At 47.9% G+C, this 20,237-nt stretch overlaps 1 pseudogene; it reads right to left on the minus strand.

Moving 5' to 3' along the window:
- Nucleotides 1–19,649: 19,649 nt before the first annotated feature.
- On the minus strand, nucleotides 19,650–20,198 carry LOC135452650 (spliceosome-associated protein CWC15 homolog; annotated as a pseudogene).
- Nucleotides 20,199–20,237: the final 39 nt, after the last annotated feature.

Below are 20,237 nucleotides of genomic sequence, written 5' to 3' on the forward strand. Positions count from 1 at the left end.
TCCTTGGCTCCTGTCCCTGGTCCCAGATGGAGCCCAGGCTTGTGGGTGCTCCAAGGGCTGGCTGGAGCTCCATCCCTGCTGTTGATGTGCTGGCAGCCAGTTCTGCTTGCTGCCAGCACCCAGACTCACCCTGGGGTTTGCCATTAGACACAGAACTTAAAAATTACTTCAAAATGCAGAGTGCGTTCCCCGCAGTAACACATTTCAAAACAACACAGCAAAGAAGTTTTCCAGGGGAAAAGTCCCAAGGAAAGCACAGGGTTGAGCTCTCCTTGCTCTCATGTGGGTTGTGTGTCCTAGGCCAGACACACAGAAGCTTTCAGACACGGAATGGGACTATTTTAGAAGAGGAATGGGACTATTTTAGAAGAGGAATGGGACTATTTCAGATGAGGAAAAGGACTTTCCAGGCAGAAGTGAACAACAAGATCCCAACTCTGTTTCATTTCAGGCGATAGACAGAAACCTGTCCTTGGCCTCCTGCTGTGGGATGTCGGGTCGGGCCCCTAGTGAGAATCTTGCAGCATTTTTTTTGCTTTCCACACAAAGGAATGGGGGAAGCAGATGCTCCTGTCCCACCCCTGGATCGTGCCCAGCTCAGGATGAGCAGACCGAGGCTGGGGGATGCGCTGTCCCTCAAACCCAGCCCCAGCCCCGGGAGCTGGGCCCAGCGGGCGCCTGGGGCTCGGCCAGCGGCTCCGGGAGGGGCAAAGCGGCAAGGGGTGCCCATGAGGGGCTGGGTGCCTGCTGCCCTGCCCGCCCCAGAGCCAGTGCCCGTTCTGGGAGGCCCTCGGTGCCACATTCGGTCCCCTCTGGCCGGGCTGGTGCAGGGGAGGCTCCGGCGAGTGCAGCCCCGGCTGGCCCTGGGGACGAGGTCTTGCTGTGCCCCGGCACTGCTGCGCCCCGGCCCTGCTGTGCCTGAGCTGAGCTCCCACTGCCCCGGCCCCGCTGTGGCCCGGCCCCGCTGTGGCCCGGCCCCGCTGTGGCCCGGCCCCGCTGTGGCCCGGCCCCGCTGTGGCCCGGCCCCGCTGTGGCCCGGCCCCGCTGTGGCCCGGCCCCGCTGTGGCCCGGCCCCGCTGTGGCCCGGCCCCGCTGTGGCCCGGCCCCGCTGTGGCCCGGCCCCGCTGTGGCCCGGCCCCGCTGTGGCCCGGCCCCGCTGTGCCTGAGCTGAGCTCCCACTGCCCTGGCACACCGCCGGGGACCCACGCACTGCCAGCCCAGTGTCCTGGCCTCACTCGTTGGGCTCCTTTTCCTGGTCCCTTCTCTAAAGCTGGGAACGCTCCGAGGCTCCTGAGGCTCTGTTACTGAGCCCAGCCCGGCGTCTCTGTTTGCACGGCGCTCACACCGCTGCCAGTGCTCACCCAGGAACACTCACAGAGTGCTCCTGACGGGAAAAGAGCCGGGACCGTGCTTGGAAATGCAGCCGTGTGCGGAGCCGGCCTGCAGCACCCTCCGGGGTCGCTGTGCCTGCCCCTGGCTGCAGCGAGGCCGGGGAGGACGCGCAGCTCCCGCCTGCCCAGCTGTGCTGCACCTGGGGACCCAGCGCCACCCTCCTCCACCCGTGGTGCACGGTGGCTTTTGAGGAGAACTTGCAACAGGTTTGCAATGGCCTGGAAAGCCTGGTACCAAAGGAATAATGTGAATATTAAAATATTTTTTTTCTTTTGTTTCTAGTGGTACTGATAAAAATCTTTTTTTTTTAGCCAGTGCTTTGCCTACTGAAACACACAGACAAAGAGTTATTGAGTTATTTAAAAATGCTTTGTTGTCAATACACCGAATGAGCTGTACTAGTGACACCTGCAATGACAACAAAAGGCTCTTCTTTTTCCATCTGTTCTAAAACATGCAAGGTATCATAAAATCAACAAGTAGGCCTGACTGGATAACATTTATCTTCGTTATGAGTGGCTAATTTCAATGGGTTCTGCAATGCTTCAGAAAGGTCAGATGCACTGCTTGTCTCGGCTGCTCTTTTATACTGTGTGATGCCATGAAACACTTTGAAGCACAAACGGGGAAATTTACGTAAACTTGCAAAATTCACTGTAAAAAAAAATCCCATTGGGATTCACAGGGTGCCATTACATCCCTGTTTAAAGATATATATATATCTTATATATATAAAATCCGTAAATATATAAAATCCGTAAAACTTGCAGAGGCTTTATTCTTCTGTTGGTCTGAGTTCTTCAGAAGAAGCGCAGGAAAGCGGCGCTGTCACTGCGGTGCTGGGGCCCGATGGGCAGCGGGGTGTTCGGTGTCAGGGGAGGGTGTTCGGTGTCCCCTCGGACACACGCTGTGCCCACACGCTGTGCCCACACGCTGTGCCCACACGCTGTGCTCACACGCCGCTGTCCCGCTCCCCGCACCGGGAGATGACGGCCAGGGCCGGGCCGGGTTCCCGCAGCCTCCCTGCGGCACGGGCTGCCCCCTCCTCCTGCCTGCTACAGATGTTTCCAGGTGTTTCAATTCTTTGGCAAGGGTCCGTCAGGGAATATGGAGGGGGATCATCTGTGGGAATATATATCTGTGTTGCTCCTGGCCCCACACATTCGTCGTAGCTGGACGAAAAAAAGAAATATTCATGAAATTCCTGGGAAAAAAATGCTACAGTACATTACTTCAGCATAACATAGGCAAGGAAAGTGAGAAGAAAACGATTGTCTGGTGTTTTGTTCCTCAGCCCACACACTTGCTGACCCTGCCAGGTCAGACACTCAAGAGTATGGCACTTAAAACCACCCAGAGGTGCAGTCACCAGAAGTGCAGGGCAGCCAGGGCTCATCCCGCTCTCACCTGCCTGTGAGAGGCAGGCTAGAAAGCCCGGGGACAGAGGAGGTGCTGCTGCTGTTTCAGCGGTGAAATGAGGCACGGAGGTGATGCAGCTGCAGCAGACATCGCTGTGCTGCCCCGGCTGCAGTCCCTGGAGCTCAGCCCGCAGCCCTGGGTGAGATGAGCGCTGCCAGGGCAGAGCTGCATCACTGCACATGCTGGGGCTGCTCACTCTGGGGTGGCACAGAGCCCCTTGTGCCCCTTCCAAAGAGCAGGGACAGGCCAGGTGCTTGGGGGCTTCCATGGGGTGCACCAGGCTCTGTGGTTCTGTCTGTCCCCTCCTCACTCTGCCCTGTGCTCCCAGGTACAGGCAAGAGCCCTAAAGAGTCACAACAGCATGATCTGAAATGTTAGACCTGCTTTGTGGCTGCTGTTTAACCATTCCAGCATCATTTTAACTCCAGTCCTGAAGAGGGAAATGTCTCCTATCAAATACCCTGTCTCTACTGAGTTAACCTGAATAACATTTCTGCTGGAGCCAGACAAATTCAGAACCTATTTCCTCAGCCACACTAACTGCAGGGCAATTAAGATCTGGGATATTTCCTGAAAATTGGGATGTTGAGCATGTTACTTCTCAGCAGACTGCAGCACACACTGTGCCCCTGTGTTACTGCCAGGCTCCCAAACCCCAGGCTGGCTGATGGAAATGGTTCTTGGGGAAGGGAGAGGAAAGAAAGTGAAATCAGAGTGCTACATAACTAAACTCAAATATCCATGGGTGTTTTTATTTTTACCTCCATTTCATCTTACTTTTATATTCATCAGGACAATGGCTTTAAATTCAGACTAGCAAATTTCAATTTCGCCATCAGAAAATAATATTTAAGAACCCAAGCCTGTTCTGAAAACCCTTTGTAGGGCTGCTAGATATTTCAGAAAAGTCCCAGCATGTTAGGAAGTAGAACTGGGGGTTTTTTTACAGCATGTAGAAAAGATGTCACTCCAGCCTCTACTGAACACATTGAAGCTTCCAAACATACTTGGTAGTATTTGAGAAGTTCTTAGACCTCCATCAGAGACTGAGCACCTGATGTCCTCCACTCTCCTTGAGCTCCATGAGGTAAAGAAACAGCCACTTCTTGCAGATTCCTATGAGCTGCATCTTTACCGAATTTACATTTTGCTGACCCAAAGCCTGGTGAATTTATTTAAAATCTCTCCTGAGGTTTTGACTGATTTAATCAGGTTTTGATTTAATCAGGCTAACAGAGAGCCCTTCCTGGGCCTGTCAGCACAGCTGCTGGCAGGGTGGTTTGAGTGATGCTGGAGGAAGTGTCTCTGCAGCCATGGCTCATCTCAAGGCCTCTGTGGGAGTCAGGGTGGGCACTGCACAGCTGTGCTCATCCCCGTACACCCACCTGCAGCAGGAAGGTGGCAGCTAGCAGTAGCAATGTGGGTGACACTGATCACCCTGCCATTTCTTGGAAGTGTTCAAAGCCAGGCTGATGGGGCTTGTAGCAGCCTGGTCTAGTGAAAAAGCGGCCCTGCCCATGTCATGGAGGGGAATGAGATGAGCTTTAAGGTCTCTTCCAACCTAAAGCACTCCATGATTCTCTGATTCTCTCTGCCTCTACCCCAGGCAGGGCAGACAGCCACAGCCAGAGGCAGTGCTGGCCATGGGACCGAGTGGCCTTTGCCAGCAGCTGCCCACCCTGCTGGGCCCCACCAGCGTCTTGGGAACAGCAGCATTTGTTTGCAGAGTAGCAGCCCAGAGTGCTTGGACAGAGATGCACACTCAGCATAACCCAGATCTCCCAAAATAACTGAATAAAGTCCCTGGGCAGAGAGGAGCAGGCAGGGACCCAGATCCCCCCCTCATGCTTGTCACATGAATGAGCTCTGCAGTGAGACAGAGTAAGGATCCATCCTGAACTAGGTGAAGTGTCTGGGAGAGGTGAAGGGTCTGTGGAGCTAAAGCTGAAGGAGAGGCTGCGTTCCAGAGACAGCAAGGAGACAGAGAAAGAAAAACAGAAAAACCACAACGTCAATCTGCCCCCAACCTAGGAATTCCTCCGATAAAGAAGAATTAGTGCTAAATGTCACGCGGAATGAATATGTATGAACTTATTTTGAAACTGTATGCATATGCATTTGGAAGGGGGATAAAAAGAGGACTCGAAGTCTCCGAGGGCACGCATGCCCTTTTGGGAAGGCTTGCGTCCGGCGCGTCGTAATAAAAGGGCTTTACAACTTTTATAAAGTTGTGAGGTTTCTTCTTTTCTCCGCAAAACATTTTGGCGAGCCAGCCAGGAGTTCTCTGTCCCCGCGGGGGCAGGGGGGATAGACGGACCTCCATGGCGCGCCCCAGGATTTTTTCCTGGTGGGGCTCCGCTTGTCTCAACTTGCCACCTGCGAGGACAGACAACGACCCGCTGGCCTGCGGAGGAGAATACGGTATGTACTATGGGGCTCCAGGGGGGGAGGAAGGAGAGAAAGGGAGTAAACCACCCAGAGACGTCTGGGTTCATGGGTTCAGCTGACAGAGCAGCTGTATTAGAGACGGAGTTCATCGTTCTGATGGAGCAGACCGCTAGCGGCTTTAGGGGTAAGCCGGGTGAACCCGTGTATGTGTGTATTGGGGATTCATAGTTCTGATAGAGCAGAACTGGTGAGCCCGTGTGTGTTTTGTTCGTGTGTGTGATGTCCGGACACTATGTTGCTGTATGGTTAATGTGTGTGTTCAGTGCACTGTGTTTGTGATCATGCAGGTGATAAGTGTATGGTGTATAAAAGAGAGTAAATTTACAGTGTCCTACAGTGCGGGGGGGGTCAGTACTCCCCGTGTTTGAAGCAGCCGAGTGAAGCCAGAGGCGCCGGCTGCAGCAGGCTGCGGGGGCAGGGAGAGAAGTGCCCCGCGGAGAAGCGAGTGGAGGAATGTCAGTGACGGTATTTATCGTGTTTGAATGTAGTGATTTGTGTAGATTTGGTACATTTTAACCGTGAGTATGAGCTCAGAGAGTTCCTTTGCCTTGGATGTTTGGACTTGATCTCTAGACTGTGCGCTGTTATTTTGATTGTGTCCAGGAAAAATTGATATGAGTAAATGCTGAATTATGGTATGCTGTGTTGTGTTGAGAAAAGTGAGCACTTTGAGAAATATGCCCTTTCCCAGTGATTTTGTGTGGTGATTTTCTTCCGCTGCATTGTGGTAATTTGATTCTCAGATTGTATAGTGGTGTTTGTGGAGATTTTAAGATTTTGTTGCAACAAGAGTAGCATTTTACATAGGAAAACTATAGTACGGTGATTTATGTTTAACTTCGATAAAGCGAGTTAAAAGAATTCCAAGAATTCTCCCCCTCATAGTAATTCAAGCCTTGGCTCTAGTGAATTTGAGATAAGGGGGAGGGGGGGAGTGAGTGTGTGTGTCTGTCTGCAGGCATATCAGAGTTTCAGCTGTGACTAGCACAGCCTTTTTTCAAAGCAGCAAAACAAGTGTAAGTAGACACAGTGCTTAATTAGATTGTGCAAGAAGAGAACTAGAAAAGACTGATATTTTGTAAAACAGAGTTTATATAGAAGAGGTGAATGAGATGAATTAGTTAATGAGACTTATGAGATTTATGAGACTTCAGTTGGTACTGCAGTAAGTCTTTACTGGAAACAATCTGCTGTAGGGATTTAAAGTTCTCTGTAACAAACAGAATAGCCTGCCTTTGTGAGCAATTTCGGGGAGCCTTTGGTACATCAAGAGGCTAGCAGGCTGTGTGAGGTGACAGTGGCTGTGCCCTGGGCACAGGGACAGCTCTGGCTGCCCTGTCTCCCCAGGGAACACGGGAATGGCCTGTGGGCAAAAGCTGGATGTGCAGGTATTATTGCAGTGCAGTGTTTATGAGAAACACTGGTATTGCTGTTTTGCTGTTCCAATAAGTGTCAGGGTACACGCCCCGAGTGTAAATTAAAGGTTTCTGGTCAAGCGGATTCAGAACCTAAGGTCTTAGAGCTTGTGTGTGAGAATCACATCTGATACCTGCCACCTGGAGCTGTGTGTATAGGAGGAAAACTGAGAAACTACTGTGAAGGTCTGTAAAAAGGTTTGAATGGAAGCGAGATAGGGCAAGGAGAAATAAATAATGAGAACTGACCAGAGCAAACAGGTTCCTAAATTAGCCCCTTTTGGGAGGGGCTCACTGGGAGAAGGTTGCCAGTAAGAGCAGCTCAGAAAATAAAAAGATTTATAGTGCTTCATTGCTGTTAGTACTGTTTTATAATAGGAAGATAAATGGGATAGTTTTGTATGCTGAAATGTCTTTTGTTTTAAGAAATCACCCAGAATGACAAAGAGACTGTGAGATCAGACCGCTCTCTGGTTTTGGCCCTTGAAAAGGAAAACAAGGCAAAGAGAAAGCAAATCAAACATGTTGTTCAGCATGCAACATAAGATAGCAACGTATGAAATCAGGCAAGGATTATCACGCTGAAATGCGAAGCAATCACAGTTCGCAAAATGAGTACATATGATTTGTAAAGTCTTCCTCCCAAGGTAAGGGAGGAGGGGTAAAGGTGACCTTCCCAAAAGGGAAGAATTTTTGTCGGCACAAGGGTCATATGTTCATTTTTAAATAAAGCTTTAGTACCTGTGGAGAATGTTTATGTTGTAGTGTGGGGAATGAACAACTGGCCAGTCTGAGAAGGCACACTTTTGCAAACCTTTAAAGTAACATGTGTACTATGTGTACCTAAAAGCTTTTGTACAATTTGCTCAATTTGCTAAACATTCTCAAATGAAAAAGGTTACTCTGGAGGCAAATAATATAAAGATGTTAGGCTTAATATTAACAGACACTGAAATTAAGAAAGACATTAGTAAGGAGGTATTAGAATAAGTAAATAAGTGTTTTCAAGGGTATGGGCCTCTCCTGCACCAGGGAGAGTGAAAGATGCTCCCCCATCAAGCTTAATGAAAGAACACAACCAGTGAGAACTGAGTAGTACCCTCAAAAGGAAGGTAAGGAAGGAATCAGTCCAATAACTGATAGTACTGGATTACTGGATTAAGGGCTGTCAATAAGATAACACAGAATTTGTACCCTGTGGTAGCAAATCCATAGACCTTACTAACTTGTTTAACACCTGAGCTAACCTGGTTCACTGTTTTAGGCCTAAGAGATGCCTTCTTTTGCCTCCCTATCCACGAAGCCAGCCAGAACATTTTTGCATTCAAACACAAGCTCACATAGTCCATGTGCCTGAAGGCTTCAAAATTCCCCACTCCGATTGGAGAACAGCTTGCAAAGACTCAGAGTCCCGGGAAGCTCCACAAGAGGAAAGGAGTCTGTTGCAGTACATAGATGATCTTCTAGTAGCCACTCAGATGAGGGAAGCGAGAGAAGCCTGGACGGTAAGCCTTTTGAATTTCTAGGACTCCAAGGAGGCAGAGTCTCAAAGAAAAAGGCACAGGTAGTGAAACAGAAGGTAATCTACCTGGGGTAAGAAGTGAGTGCTGAGCAGCAGACTTTAAGGCAGGGAAGCCCTATGCCAAACCCTGAATCCCAGACAATGAAAGAACTCCAAACCTTCTTAGGCATGGCAGAGTAGTGCCAGCTGTGGGTTTATAATTATGGACTGTTCGCCAGACCCCTCTATGCTCTTATTGCCAATGGGAACTGAGATCTCCAGTGGACAAGAGACGCCACACGGGCCTTTCACCAGCTAGAGAGTCCCCCTCATGTCGGCTCCAGCTTTGAAACTTCCAGATGTAAGTAAAGCATTCTTTCTATTTTTCCACGCAAGGAATTGCCCTGGGAATATTGGCTCAGGACTTGGGTCCATACCGGAGGGCAGTTGCTTACTTCTCTAAGCAACTAGATGCAACAGCCAAAGGATGGCCAGGTTGCCTCAGAGCTGTAGCAGCAGTTGTGCTGAACATTCAAGAGGCACACAAGTTTACCCTGGGACAAAAATGACTGTGCTAGTGTCCCACACAGTGTCCGCAGTACTGGAAGTATAGGGTGGCCACTGGCTTCTCACCAGAGAGGTTTCTGAAATACCAGGCCATCATGGTAGAGCAAGATGATGGAGAGATAGTGGTGACTAATATTGTCAACCCAGCTTCTTTTCTCAGTGGAATCAAGGAGAAGCAGTATACCATGATTGCCTGGAGACCACTGAGACCACTGAAGCTACGTACTCCAGCCGCCCAGACTTAAAGGACACTCCTCCGGACGATGCAGAGACCTGGTTCACTGACAAGAAAGCGACATTGCAAAGTTCACAGTGACTACCTGCAGAGAGGTAATAGAGTCTGGACCCTTACCAACAGGTACCTCTGCACAGGATGCTGAGATAAATGCATGGACCCATGCCTTAGAAACAGCAAAAGGCATTCAGAGTTGTGCATGGAGCCATCTGGAAGGAGAGGGGACTGCTGACCTCACAGGGAAAGAAGAGACAATCCAGCTGCTGGAAGCAGTTCAGCTACCTGAAAAGGCATATTAAGGCACACCAGAGAGTGAGCTTAAAATTGGAGGAAAGAAATGAGCTGGCGATGGAGAGGCAAAGAAAGCAGCAAACGGTGAGGTACAGATTTTCCTCGAAGGTAAGCCATAATACAATAATACTAATCAAAAGAGACGTACAACTGCAAGGGGTGGGCTACCATTGAAAGAGAGCTAGTAATCCCTTCCCATTTTCGTGGTTACCAGTGAAGGAAGGGCACTAGAAAACACACTAGGGCCTAACTACCTAATGCCTTTTATAGAGCGTGGCTCCTTTCTCGAAATGACCAAGGCTGCAAGTGATACAGAGTGCATTGGAATGAAGTGTTGACTTTGAAGTAGTAATTCCCACAGGCTTTCTAGAACACACATCTGATTGAAAGAATTGTTGTATCGTTGTCAGGAATTTATATGCCACTATCACTCAGGTGAGCTGATAATGTGATCCTTGCCTCCAGACTAACCTCAAAATACACCCCCCCGGGCCAAAACTCGGTCAGACTGGGAGAGGCCATGGGCCTGTACAGCAGTGGCAAATCAACTTTTCAGAACTCCCAAGGAAAGGGGGGTATCAGTATTTACTGGTATTAATAGATACATTTTCAGGGTGGCCAGAAACATTCCCCACCAGAACTGTCAAAGCTCAAGAGGTGACCAGATCATTTTCACAAGAGATAATACCACGCTTCAGAGTTCCAGCCACAATATCCTCAGATAAAGAATCACCTTTCATTTCCAAAATAGTGCAACAGATTAGAAGCCATCTGGGCATAGATTAAGAACTTCACACCCCATACCGCCCCCAATCAAGCGGCCAGGGGTAGAGAATGAATCATTTGATTAAGCAGCAAATCATAAGACTGGGGCAAGAAGCTCTTCCACTAGCACTATTGCAAATTCAAACTAAACCTTTTGAGCTAAAGGAATGCTGAATCCTTTTGGAATGCCTTATAGAAGACCATATAGAATACAAGGGGAATGTCCAGAATGTCCACTTACATGGTGGCATTAAGCAAACAGCTCAGAGTAATTGAGAAACATGTGGCTGGAACTCGGAGCAGGGAGTTAGATAGCCTGGGGTTGATGTATATGTTAAGTCTTGTTGCGGTGTGTTGCAATGTCCTGTTTACCCTCTCCCTTCCCCCTCTCCCCCTTGCTGAGTATTCCAGCAAGGCGTCGTGTGATTAGTCAGATTCAAAGATGCCCCTATGCCCAGAGGTCATTGGCCTGTCTAAGTGTCATCCTCCCTTGAGACCCTGCCCCCTTCACCTGGTTGGTAACTCACCTGTCCCCTCCCCTTCCCCTGTCCCCGAGCTTATAAGGTTAATGAGACCATGCGGCCCCATTCTGTTAGCAGCAGTGGCCCGGTGCAGACATCTCTGTACCCATGGAATAAACATCTGGCAACCTTCTAGCAGAATCCACTCCCTTTCTCTCCACCATCGCCAGAAGCTCTCTCTCCTGAGGTAAACGGAGTCCTGACAAGCCTGGACTTGCGAGCGCTGCACTCTCACGCCAAGGTATCTCTGGGGTAAAACACCACAGTGCTGCCTTTGGCCCAGCAGCGAGGGTCAGAACTGGCCCAGGCACCATCTAACTGGTTATATTGGGATTCATATTCCAATAATTTCTATGTTATAACCATGCAGCAAAACCTTCCCAAGTAGCCACAGAAACAAACCAGTACCAAAAATGTACCAGGAACCTTTCAGTGATCCCCTAAAAGCTGGAAGTATTCACAGAAATCCTGTCACACAATTACAGAATAATAACTACGTGCAAATCAAAGATTCTTGCAAGTGGATCCAGTTCAGCAAGTCAATCAGGCCTCCATCCTCTCTCCTGCCCCTCTGCACGGATTCCTGCAGATCCAGCAGCTCTGCCAAGAGGGAGCACAGTGGGAGAGGCTGGCTCTGCCTTTGGGATCCACATCACCTGCAGATCATCTGGTCAGCCACAAAGAACAACAGCAAACACCCAGGTCAGCTTAGGATCTGTTTGTGACATTTCACTGGGCTGAGGTAAGGACAAAGGTGACAAATTAAGTGTTTGTGCACACTGACAACGTGTCCCAAACAGCCCTGGACAGCAAGCAGGATGCAAAGGGAGGAGAAAAGAGAAACAGCAGCAGGTGAATTTAAAATGTTATTTCTCCCTCTGACCCAAAGAGTTCTGCTGTACACAAGCAGCAAATTCCCTGTGAGCAGAGCCAGCCTGGAGGGACACAGCTGCCCCATTGCTCACAGCAGCTGAGCCACCTCAGCCTGCTCAGCCCACACCTCTGCTGCCCCACAGGTCCCATCCTGCCCCCAGAGAGTGTCCAGGGCCTGGTGACCACCACCCTGACCAGCTCCCACCCTGCCAGCTCCCCTCTCCAGAGCAGTGAGGGTCCCCCCAGAGCTGCTGTCCTGGCCCAGGGACAGCACAGGTGACACCTCCAGCACGTCCTGCCTGGCTGGCAGCAAGGGCAGGTTCTCTGCACACACTCCCTGCAGCTGGGCTTTGCCATGCCTTGGAGCACAGCCTTGCTGGCTGAGGAATCCTGCTGGAGCAGGAGGGAGGATGGATAATGATGGATGATGTGAGTGTGTGACACCGCTGGGCAGGACAAGAAGCTCTCATCTGTGTCACCCAGCTGGGCAAGAGCATCCACAGGGACACTGCCCAGATGTCTCTGCTGGCTGCTCCAGCCCTGGGGCTGGGTGGGCTCCCACTCCTGCAGCCTTTTCCCCTTGCAGACACAAGCAGGGCCCTGCTCTCCGTGGATTTCTGAGCCTGGGAATGACCTGAGCTCTGCAATTGCAGCCAGGTGAGGACCCAGAGCAGCAAAACCACAGCAAAACCACAGCCTTTGTGGCCAGTGCAGCCAGGACAAGGCTCAGATGGCCATGGCCAGTCCTGCTAGAGCTCCACAGCCAGTGCCAGCACCGGCAGAAGCCAGGCTGGCAGGGATCCACATGAAACTCAACTGTGGGAAAGAGCTGGCACCGAGGAATACACCTGGAAAGCCAAGGGACAAACACTGGGCAGTCAGAAATGCCCTGAGAAATCCCACCTTGGAGAACCTCAGATCTGCCCCTCAGGGCCTGCCTGGACCTGGCAAAACTGCTGCTCAAGGCAGGCAGGGAAATCACTTGGAGAAGTGCAAAGCATTAAACCCTCCCTGAAGGGCCATGAAAGAACAGCCAGCCCCTCTTCTTCCTTCACTGGAAGAGCTTTGAGTTAGCTGGAAAAATCAGTGACTCTCTTCCATCCTGGTAAAACCATCTCCACAATTAATTCCTTCCCATAAATAGGTGATTAAGCATTAACCCTAATCAGAACAACTTGGATTTCATCACCACTTCTGGATTTTTGTGCACCCTTGTTACAGCAGGCCCCGGGCCAGGTAATAATCAGCACTGACTCCATGATTCACAGAAGGCTGATCAATCTCTTTATTATATATCATTATTAGGAAACCCATTGCTTTTATAGACAGTTACAATACACCTGGACCTAATTCAATCAAAACCCATCTTGGTCCTTCAATCCAAACCTGCAGCACAGCACAGGGGGGGAACCTGCACCTCACAGGTCCCTGTGGCCAAAGTGAGGGGTAACACAAAACAAGGCAGTCAAACACACATCTGCAAGTTAAAATTACTGTCTTGGGCATTTATAATTCATGGCACAGCCACAAAGAGAATTTACAGCAGAAAACACTGGTGGGAAATAAAGCGTTATTTTTATGAGATGCTGAACATATGAACAACACACCTCATGTGGCTCTGTATGGGATGGAAAAATATTTACTTTTAGTCAAGGGATTCAAGTTTCAGTGCTTTTTCACTCCTGTGGTTCTGCCTTTAGGAATCATGTTTATCTCAGCCATTTGTAGTGCTCACATCAGAGCTTTGGTGCATCTGCCCAAATCAGCCTTTTTCTAACCACAATAAATAACCAACACTCACCTGATTTTCTTGTATAACTAAGACTGTGTTTTTTTAAATTTCTACCCACCTCTGATGTTCTCAATCACCAGGTTCAGAGGCCTTCTGTGATTTTGCTGTCCTCCTCTGAGCACAGCACAAATACTTCATCCTGCAGGAATAAGTCTCTTAGTGAACTCAAAGATGTGTTGGCTACTGGTGTTCAGGTGCAAGGACAGTCTGCAAGGAGCCCACATGGCCACAGGCCTCTGGAATAAATATATAAATATATTAATATATAAATATATTTATATAGTTATATATTTATATATAAAAATATATAACTATATAAATATATAACCCTACACAGCTCTGATCTGAATAAGGCTTCACCGTTAGGAGAGCACCGTTTCACATCATGATGTTTGGGCAAATGCTAAATCACAGCACAGCACATTGCAAGCACCAAATGAAGATCTGAAAGCTGAGTTATAGGGCCATGGAGATGGGTGAGTCCCAGAAATGCTGGTGGAGGCTGAATTACAGACATCCTGCTGTATGGAGCTCTGCTAGGCAAGCAGCTCCAGCCCTTTCAAGAATGCTTTGCTGCAATGGGAACAGCCTGAGCTCCAACATTACAGCAGCTGATCTTATTCTTTCCAATAAACTCATTTCTAAAGATTTTTTTTTCTGCTGATCCATATCACTTGCCCTCTTCTCTGGAGAGCACAAATGCCTTTTTTCTGCCATTTTCAGATTCAGCTTGGAGGAGCTTCATTCAATATTAAATAAGTATTTTTTTCACATATTTCATTTATTTGGAGAAACTTCCCTTGCTAAGTATCAAAAAGCTGCAACATTTACCCTCCCAATGAGTCTGAGAAAATGGAACTCCACCAGATATTTCCTCAGAAGCAGTCAAAGGAAGGAATAACTCAGAATGAGTGGGGGGCATCAAGAGAAACACATTTCCCAGCCATGACATCAGGCAATGGTGTGAGAAACAATGCTCACTTTTAAAATTTCAAAGGTTTATTAGACCTTAACAAACATACAACAAAAGGACTGAATAAGGAAAAATGACCGCGCTGAGAGCATGGAATAAACCACCAGGTCCTCATCTACAAAATGGATGTGATGCCTTGTGAAGGCTGACCTGGAACAGAGACCAGAGAGAGCTAAAGAACAAAATAGGGATTTATTAAGAGGCCTCAGTGGCTCCACCTTGGGCAGCACAACCCAAAATGGCCACACAAATGGACAACTGGTCACAGGTCTCTCACTTTATAAGATTTGACCCATTTGCATATTGGAGTTAATTGTCCAATTACAGCTTTAGCCCATGCAGTCCCATCCTTCTTGTATTTCTCTCTTCATTCCACATTGTTTGTGCTCTTGGGCCTGAGGTCTGGACTGGCTGTCCTTGGTGCCCAGATGGAGCAGGAATTGTTTTGTGTCCCTGCTCTGTGCACAGAGCTCACCATCCCCTAATGTGCAACCTAGACTAACACTAATGCAGAACAGAATCTGAAAAATATAAAAGCTAAAACCTGAGGCATCAGATGCCCCACCTTTTATACCTCTGGCTCCTCCTAAAGTCTTGTCAGTGACTCCTTCCTTGCTGCCCAGGGTTGCAGATCACTTTCCTACACCTTGATTTGAGGTCAACAAGCCAACCCTCCCCAAATGCCTCTGTGTGCCCAAGGCCATCCCATGATAACCATGCAAGGGGGAGAACACATTGCAGCAACACAACTACACATCTACAGAACTTCTGTTAACATACCTATAATGTTCACCCCTGAATTGTGAGAGTCAGCCACCTCATTACTCATTGATAACAGTGGGGAGCCAAAAAAGAATGAGAGTCCTCTCTTCTGACAGCACAGTTTGTGCTTGCTCAGTTTGGAGTTTGTTATCCCTTATCCCGCCTTCCCAAACTGGGAACTGCTCCCTCCACACAAACCCCCAGCACCTTTCTCTGCCCTTGCACCCTCACCTTTGCCAAACAAGAGCCCAAACCCCTCTTCTTGCACTCTACCCATCCCAACATCATCATGTTCCTATCTGAATTAATTAAATCTGCTTTGTTCTTCTACATTCTACAGAAAGAGAAACTCCCTACAGCTGAAAAATGGCAGCAGAGCCCCAGGGAACCCCTGCCCTCTTTGGCCACATCAGAGCCCCAGAGTCAGGGGCAGCAGCCCCTGATCAGAGCCTGCAGCACCGACCTGAACTGCAGAGAGCAGAGCTTTTCTGTGTCCATCACCTTCAATGTTCCAATGGACTCATCTTCAAAGGCAAGGCATGACCCAAGGCAATTTGAATACAAACCTTCTCATCAACTGTCTGCATTTATCCCCAGCCTCTTAATGCCGCGTTTCAGTATTAAGACATTTTGTTTAATTCCATCTCTAGCTACAGCTGTTCTAGGATTCTGATTTTTCTCACAAGTAATCCTGTTTTTCACCTAACTGCCTAGAGCTCTATCAAAAAAAAAAAAAAAGGTGGATTTTCAGCTCAACTAATTGCTTATTTTTTAATAAAGCATTTTAAAATATAAGTGATGCTTGTGGGGCTATATATATATACCTAAGGAGTAAGTAAGGTCAAATCACTTGAATTTTTCTTGACTTAGCAAATACAGCAAAAATACATTTTTCATATAGTAGCTTGTCTCGTGTCTTGATACACTTTTTTTTTCATTAGCAATTAATTCCACTCAATGGCAGGAAGACAATTTTCATAAACTGATCACTTCAGTGAGGATTTCTCTGTGAATTAATGGGGCTTAGGAGTCTTTATGTAATAAAACTTGAAAAATTGAATGTCAAACACAAAGGTGTACTTTTCCTGTGCCTTGTGTAAGCTTCTAAAACCATGCGCAATCCCACATAACAATGCCTGGTTTCCCTCTCTCTGGTGCCCATTTCAAGGCCTCCCAAAAAGCACTTTGCAATTCCCAAATCCAATGCCATGTTCAGAGCCCCTTGAGGGTGGGTGGACTCTGTAAATAGATATCTTCACAGCAGCATTAATCCTTTTCCAGCAAAAAATTCCCCTTCTTTTCTCCCAATCCCCACAGGGCTGTGTCTGCACCATTTAAATGCAGCCAAATTTTGGTCTCCAGCGAGGGCAAGATCCACACCCAGCCCCTCACGTGGGGCAACTAAAGGGAAAAGAAAGGAAGAACATGTACAGAAAGACATAAGTGGGTGGGACATGTTTTCATTTTGCTGCCAGTTTGTCGTAGACAGGTAGAAGAATTATAAAATAAATGCCTTATGAAATCAGGCCTCACTCTGCTAAAATTGACAAAACTGGCCTGGCATTTCTTCTAAGCATCGCTAACAAGTAATTTGCAAGTTCCCATGTGAAGCTATTTTGTGAGTGAGAAGTTCCTTTAACACAACAATCTGTTCTGAGGGTGAAAAATAAATGTACCTGTGTAAACAATAAGATTTGTCACATGAGAACCCACAAAGGAAAAATGCTAACATACCTAGAGAGAGAAAATTTGATAGATATTTACAACAGCCCTTACTGACCAATGAACTGAGTTTCACTGTATTGCTGACCACTTAGGTTTAATACAGTCCCTTCTGGTATTTCCTACAAATAGGAGCTTTGTGAATAAAGAATTGGCTTTCTGCATGTAGAAAATGGAGTCTCAGCTGATTTATTCCAACACATGGTGACCTCGAAGACGTGATCGATGTGAGAAGAGCAGCCTGTCGTGAAAGAAGAAGGTGAAACGAGGCAAGCTGACCACAGGACTGGGCAGTTAGATGGGATTTAGAGATGGAATATACAAAATGGAAAAGGAAGACTGCAGCCAGCCATGAGCACGGTCGAGCACAGCCTGTGACTGCAGAGAGAGCAGACACAGCACAGGAACACAACTACAGCAGCATTGCTGGCTGCAGGACCAGCATGAACCGAGATCCAAGCAGCGAATTTACAGAGTAGCAAAAGGCTACGACTGCAGTCAGCCTCAGGATGCAAAGAACAGCTACGGTCAGACACAGAAAAGCAAAGACAAGAGGCAGCCTTGGAGCAGAACCTGGGCAGCGAGTGCACGGGGCCACAGACAGTGTGGGATGCACAGAAACAAACACAACTGCTGGGGAAAGAGCACACCTGGGGAGAACAAAACTGCAAATCACAGCATGCAAACACTGTCCTGAACCACAGAGGATATGCTGCTGAAAGAGCCACGGAAGATGAGGCAGCCTGAGAGCTGCCCAGGAGAGAGGGGCCTAGCGAGTCATGGGGACAACAGCCTCAAGAACAGTGTGAGTGAACAGACAAGAAAGAGAAAGTACATCTGCTAAGGTGTGGGGAAACAAGTCTCAGAATGGACCTGTGAGAAATGACTGATCACTTTTTAACATTTTATAAGCTCTAACAAAAACTATGACAAAGGACTAAATAAGGAAAAATTACAGTGCTGGGAGCCCCTGTGATTACCAGACACATCCTCATCTTCAAGATGGATGCTCTGCCTTTTATACTTCTAGCTCCTCCTAAAGTCTTGTCAGTTGACTCCTGCCGTGCCATACAGAGGTGGAGATCATTTCCTTACGTCTTGGTTGGAGGTCAGGTGTTACTACAGTACCAGGCCAACCCTCCCAAATGCCCTGAGTACCAAGGCCACCCTGTGATAATGATGCAGGAGGGAGGACATATTACAGTAACATACCTATACATCTACAAAACTTCTCTTAACATACACCTAATGTTCACCCCTTAATTGTGAGGGCCAGTCATCTCATTACTCATCTATAACAGAACCATGACGTGGAAATGGCACATGGGAGCAGCAACCGTGCAGAAATGTCGCTGACATCTTTTATGAAAAATCTTTTCCTTAGGATTTTTCCTCCTGAGAAGCTGAGAGGCCTCAGGAAAAAAATGTAAACAATGATTATCTGCTGCTGTGGAATGCAACAGGTGCATCTGTGATTGGGCTCATGTGGTTGTTTCTAATTAATGGCCAATCACAGTGAACTGGCTTGGACTTTCTGTCCGAGACACAAGCCTTTGTTATTATTCCTTTTCTATTCTTAGCTAGCCTTCTGATTAAAGCCTTTCTTCTATTCTTTTTGTATAGTTTTAATAGAATATATATCGAAAAATAATAAATGAAGCCTTCTGAAACATGGAGTCAGTTCCTCATCTCTTCCCTCATCCCAAGACCCCTGTGAACACGGTCACACAGAAACATGCATGTCAGTGAATGAAAGCCAAACTGTGAGTTAAAAGAGGCAAAATATGTTGGGAAAAGGAGAGAGAAGGTAGGATAAGTATGTGCAGATACCTTTGTTACTGTGTTGTGTGGTCCAGGGGCTGGTTCCTGATTTGGCTAATGTATTTAGCGGAGCCTGAGCCCACACTGGTCCCAGGACAGTGCCTGTGTGGATGCTCCAGAGGGCACGGCCCCTGTGTCAGTCATTCTCCCTTCTATCCCAGGGCCAGACACGGCAGTAGGGGCAGCAGGATTCAAATCTCACGGAGAAACAAAGAACCAGGAGCCTGGAACCAGAACTGGGTTGTGTGCTCTTGCAAAATTACCTCTGGTGTGATTAAGTTACCCCCGAGATGGGACGGACAGGCGGCACAGGGCAGCCAGCTGCCGCTCTCTGGGGACCTGGGGTGACTGTGGGGGATAGCACGGCAACCATCTGCGCAGGTCTCGTCCTCCAGCAGAACTGCAAACTGCAGGACCAGCAGAGGCCAGACAGTATTTTTGTAGCAAAGCTCCTTTCCAGACTCAGCGGCTACCCTTGGGCTGGGCCACTCAGTCCCCCATGGAACTCGCAGACTCCAAAGCAGAAAAGGAGAACCACAGGTGCTTTGTGCCTTTCCAGTGTTCTCTACGTTTGTATTTTGGTATTTTTCCCGTTAGGGTGAGCAGTTTTTAGGGTTTGTTTTTATTGCCTTTTCCCCTCCTCTTTTTCAACTGCAAATGTTTTGGGGGGGAGCAGAGGTGCAGCGGTGCAGAATGGAGCTATGGAGTTTTCCCTTCCCTGGTGCCAGCGGTAGCACAGGGCGGCTCAGCCCCCCTTCCCCTCTTTGGGGCAGCACCTGCCCATCACTTGGGACTGGCTGATCTGTATTTAATTGCTGTTCATCTAAGAGACCTGTTGTAGCAATGGGGTGGTGCAGCAGGCCTCTCCCCACCCTGCCCCAGCACGTGGCTTGGCCGCTGCAGCTCCGCTCCTTTTTTTTTTTTGTGCTTTTTTTCATAAGACACAAACTGGTTTAATTAAAACTGTAAAGGAAACAATATGCAGGAATAAAAACTCCAGATACATAGCACTTATTAATTATGAAGCTTTTGCTGATCTTGGAAAAGCATTTGAGAATCCATGACCAAACATTCAGCCTTAAATTCTGAGGGAAAGTGAGGGAACGGCCATGATCTACCAAGTCCTTGCACACTATGGCACATAAAACTGTACTACTTGATATACTTTTCCATAACCTTTTTGTGAAACTCTGATCTCAGAGTATCATTGACGAATCTTTTGTCCTTTTTTGTCTTGTCTATCCCCTTGGCACAGTTCTTGAAGACAACATCATCATCTTCCCTCCTCCTTTTAACTTTGAAGTTTGCCTGAGTCTGTGCTGGCCCAGTAAGGTTCAGCAGTGTTACCAGCCAGGATGTTCTCCATCCAAATTCTTTCTTCTTTGGCCTTTTGTGCTTGTTCCTTTTGAGCATGTTCTTCAGCTTATTCTTTCTTGATTTTTTCCAGTTCAGCCAGAAGAGCTGCAGTGTCATCATCATCCTCATATTCATAATTTTCATCACTTCATCATCTTCATCAAGATTTGCTGCAGGAATTTGGTCTAGCCGAGGCTTCTAAGACACAGAAGATGATGTTGTATGTTCTCTGGTTAGTTTGTTTCTGTTTTTTTCTCTTGCAGCAACTCATTCTCTCTCCTCTTCTGCTGGCTCCCTGGCTTCATATTGGCTGTTGTATGGTCTCTTCCTCTCATCTAACTGCATGATTTCTTTGATGTGGAGAAGTCAAGCCTCTTTCAGCAT

Source organism: Zonotrichia leucophrys, chromosome 11 (genome assembly GCF_028769735.1).
Source record: "Zonotrichia leucophrys gambelii isolate GWCS_2022_RI chromosome 11, RI_Zleu_2.0, whole genome shotgun sequence".
NCBI classification, from domain to species: Eukaryota; Metazoa; Chordata; class Aves; order Passeriformes; family Passerellidae; genus Zonotrichia; species Zonotrichia leucophrys.